Consider the following 4,981-nt stretch of genomic DNA (forward strand, 5'->3'; position numbering starts at 1 on the left):
ACTATATGAAGTATCATTTTGGTGGACCAAAGCATTTGACATCAATTACGCAATAAAAATAGTTACAAAATATGATATTACATTCTTATTTAATGAAACTTCTATATCCATTCAACACTAATCTCTCATTTTTGTATTAACAATTATAACAAAGAATCCAACCGTAGATTATAGCTAAAGACAATCTAGTACGTATTCATAAATAGATAAAGAAAGTGGTACTAAATGGGCATAATTCAAGGTAAATCACATGCAACATTTATTGATTTGAAAATAGTTGAAGGTGGGGTTGAGGATAATATGATGAAGATGATGATAGCTCCATTAATATTTTATTATATTAAGATGCTCATTAGAGATAACTACTATACACTCATATTTTATGGTTCTTTGTGCACCACAAAAACAAAAGTAAAGTTTATTACTACATAGAACACATGAAGAACTCCCACATTAGAAGAGTTAGTGCTTGAAAGAACCTCAAATTCAATGGTTATTGATATAATACAATAATATTTGAGTATTTCTTCAATGCACATAAAAGTTGTGTAAGTTCTTAAGAACGATGATGGTTTGATGATGATATTACATCTATAAAAATATTCATAGAGGTTGCAAGCTAAAAAATAGGCATAGTTAAACTTGAAATTTGAAGACATGTTTTAGAACATGCTCTCTATACGTTAAATGCAAACACGGTCGACAAACTCAATCATAATTTATCAAATATATAATTAAGAATAAACTTTTTGGATCATACCTAAAATTAAAGTTGAATATGATAATATCTTATGTAAATAGAGATTATGTGATTGATTTTTATAATGAGAAGGCTTGGTGGTATTGCTAGCACTCTAGTTCTTATGCAAGAGGGTCCCCTGAAATGTCCTCTCAGGAATTATCATCATATCTTTAAACGCAAAATAACAAAATTGTAGGTATAATAATTGATTTTTTTAGCTCGACAGTTCAAGATATTTCAAGTTGGTATAGTTATACATCGATGTTTATATATGAGACTTTAAAGAGGCAATGTCGTATATTGTTAAATGTAAAAAAAAAAAATCAGTATAAGATGTGAAGGAATGTTGCTCATTATTACAACCAAATATATGAATATTCATATTTATCCAGCAGTATTTATAATTATTGACTCAAAAAATAATAACACGCAGATGTATTGTATGATTAAAAAAAGAGACTTGATAGATTTGATAAAGAGACTAGTGTGTATTTCTCATTGACATATTAGTATTGTCAATTCTTTCTTTATAATATTTTCATAGGTGCTCACATTGCTTGTACTCCTCGCATTGTTATGATTATCAAAATTGAGCACTGTCATGAGGAATATCGTTTCGTGTCCAATGCTATTATCGGACTCTCCTTTCTATAAATTCTTAAGAAGATATTCATAATTCAACGAAGTATTTTCTCCTTCCATATTTTTATGGTCATCTCCTCCTTTTACAACACTACAAGAAATTCAGACATTACCGGCATTTTTTTTTTCTGGCGGTTAATAATAGATTTCCGTCGGTTTTGTAAAAAACTAGTGGCTTTCCGACTATTCAAAAACCGACGGAATAAACCGCGTAGGAAATGATTTCCGGCGGTTCATTTCCGGTGAGATATTCGGCCGGAGGGAGGTTGTTGGTGCCTTATTCCTGAACAGTACTCGGAGGCGCGATCGTGAGAGGCCAGATGAGAGAGAGTGAGCGTCTACAGCAGCGAGAGATAAATGTGAAGAAGTGAGGAGGAAGGCTCAGGATGGGTTAATTTAGGGTGTTTTTTGGTGGTTTATATCGCCGGAAAAAAAAAAAAAAAAAAAACCTTAAAACTGGCGGCTTTGGCCGCCGGCAAAGGTGCCTATATAAAATTAAACCGACGCCATAGCCCGGGGTTATTAAACCGCCGCTAATTCTGGCTGCGATTTATTAAACACCGCCAGTTAATACCGGCGGTCTAATGGCCGGCTAAACCGCTGGTATTACCGACGGCTATATGACCGCCGGTAATACTTGAATTTCCTGCATGTAGTGCAAGGAAACATAAAGAATAAATCAAATATTGATTTTCCTCTTCCAAATAGGCTTGATAAAACCCCTTGTCCATTCCATTTAGCTTATTTTGTATTTCCTTGCTTCATTGTAAAGTTATAAATATATATCATATAGCTCTAAATTTGCAATGATTGATTAAAAGAAATTGGGAGATTCATCTGTTTATGGTGGATAGCTTTGTGGATGTATTAATATATGAAATTTTTGTGGTCAGGAGTTCATATAATTATCTTCAACTCTCAAATCTTAATCATATATTAACCAACTTCCACCCTCTTAGTTCCCATTGTAAAACAATATGTTACAACCTCCTAATCACCCACTAAACTTAGAAGTCCATATAATTACAAACTTCATTTCCCAACCTTAGTAAAATCTTAACTCCCTTTCAAACCTTAAAACTCCTCATCTATACATCCTTATGGTTCCTCTCAACCCTAATGCCAAACATCAATCCTGTTGATTAAAATCCACCTCCTAACTCCACCAAAGTTTCATACCCTTCCACTCATAACCTCTTTATATATCTAAGATTGGTGGTCTACTTTCTAAAGTTTGATAACATTTACAATATTCTTATTTTAAAATTTATCATGGTATTGATCTATATACTATATATAGAGATAGCTAAAGTTTCTTTTATTTTATGTTTCAATTCTATGAAACTTGTTTGCGATCCAAGTATTGAACTACACTCTAAAGCCTCATCAGTACAAGAAGACAGAGAACAGAGTGAAGAGAGTTCTTGATACTTGGCTTGCAAGCAAGGATTTGTTTGAGACAGTTTTCTTACTACTTTCTAAAACAATTTTTTAGTATCTAACTTTTTTGAACTAAAAAATTTTGTAGTAAAAAGCTACTTTAAAAGCAGTAAGAAAGTTGTCCAAAACGAAACCTAGATGGTGAGCTAATCGCTAAATTCATATTAAGAGATTGAATTATTTCAACCCAGCACTCGAAATGATTCGACCCACGCAACCCAATTATATTTTCAGGTTCTTCACAGGCATACATATTTCCATTAAGCTCATCTTGATCTTTTTTTTTTAATTAATTTATTTTATTTTAAAGTTTGATCATTTTGACCTATAATCAAATCTCCAATATTCCTTTTATCAAAATAATGATTTTGAAGCTCTTGCTCTTATTGACTTGACCCACCAACTACTCATGCTTTGAATAAAATACACTATTGTTTAGGCTTATTATTATTATTTCACACCAAACACCCTTATCAAGATTTCTTTCCATGACTTATTTGTTGTAAACTTATAGATTTCTTGGGATAATGAGTAGAATAACTTATCATTCTGTTCTTTAATGCACTGCTGTCCAAAAGAAGCGTAGAATTACCTTATAATTTTTTTTTTAATTCTTATTTTGGCTTTAGAATATGATTTTCTAAGTGCTTCTTAAAGTATTTTTTTTAGTACAAAAATTTAATTTTTGTGCTAAAAAGCTGCTTTAAGAAGCAGTAAAAAATCCGTCCAAAGCAAAACTTAAGTTGTGTTCGAATGAGTTAAAATATTTAAGATTAGTGTTGGGATTACTATAATTCAAAATATTATGCATAAATATGAATCTCAATGTAAATATAAAAACTTTTAAGTTGTGTTTAGCATAGCTTTTAGACTATTTTTACAGTAAGAAAAAATAATTAATAAAATGTAATGTGTGCATATAATTTTAAATTGTCTTAAAAGTAAGTTTTGAGAAAATATTATTGAAGTTGTGCCTAAAAAAGAGCTTTTAAAAGTAAAAATAAAATAAAATAAAGCTTAAGATTTGATCTGAGATAGCTTTTTTATTATTTTACAAAACAACTTTTTAGTACAAAAATTGCAGGTTCAATTTTTTTATCTAAAAAACTGTTTTAAAAAACAGTAAGAAAGTTATCCCAATTTTTATTTGAGAAAACTTTTTTTACTGCTTTTATGATAAGAAAAATAATTAGTAAATAATAATTATATTATAAAGGCGGTTTTTTTCAAAGTTTTGTTCTTAAAAGGCTTTTCATAATAGCAATTTTGAAACAATAATTGAAAGAGAAGCTTTCAAAAGAAAAAAGAAAAAAAAAATAGGGTTCGTTAGGGACCATTTTTTGTTGCTTCTTAAATCAACTTTTTAATACAAAATTAAATTTTTTGTAAAAAAAAAAATTGTTTTAAGAAATTAAGAAGTTAAGTCCACTTCATTTGGAATGAATTTCTAACTATTTCTTAAAACAATATTTTTTATAAAAATTAAAATTTTGATACTATAAAATTATTTTAAGAAGTATTAAGAATGTTGTTCTAAATAAAACTTTAAACTCATCCTGATATCAATTAGAAAGTATTCTCTTTTTTTAAAAAATAAAAAATAATTTCTAAAATATTATTATGAAAAATTTGTGATATATATATATATATATATATATGTATATATGTTGATTTCAATGTTATTCAAAGGTTTCGTATTTATCAAAAAATTAATATCCTGACATAAATTTTTTCAAAATTTTCTTCCAAAAAGCTCCTCAATTTCCGTTTGGTAACCGACAGCTGTCAGCGTGCATATGACGTCACCGTCATCTGCGTTCGAGAGAGTAACGGGCGTAACACCCTTATGCATTCAGTCCGACCGTTCAAGTTTACCGTGATGACCGACAAACCTCAGATGAACGGCTAAGATCCTGTGAACGATCTGGTCATTTCCGGTGAGTAACCGCTGAATTAGCTCTAAGCAAAACCTTTGACCTTCACATCTCCAATCGCTCATTTTAGTCTATTAAATATTCACCCATGTGCGTACAATGACCGACGCTTGAGTATTGTAGTAGTAGTAGACTAGTTGTGGCTCTCATGTCACAAATGTGGTAATATTATAGCTTTATGGTTTTCATCAATTGAGGTTTTTTTTTTTCTTTTTAAAAATGT

The sequence above is a fragment of the Dendrobium catenatum genome, unplaced genomic scaffold (genome assembly GCF_001605985.2).
Source record: "Dendrobium catenatum unplaced genomic scaffold, ASM160598v2 fragScaff_scaffold_1417, whole genome shotgun sequence".
NCBI classification, from domain to species: domain Eukaryota; kingdom Viridiplantae; phylum Streptophyta; class Magnoliopsida; order Asparagales; family Orchidaceae; genus Dendrobium; species Dendrobium catenatum.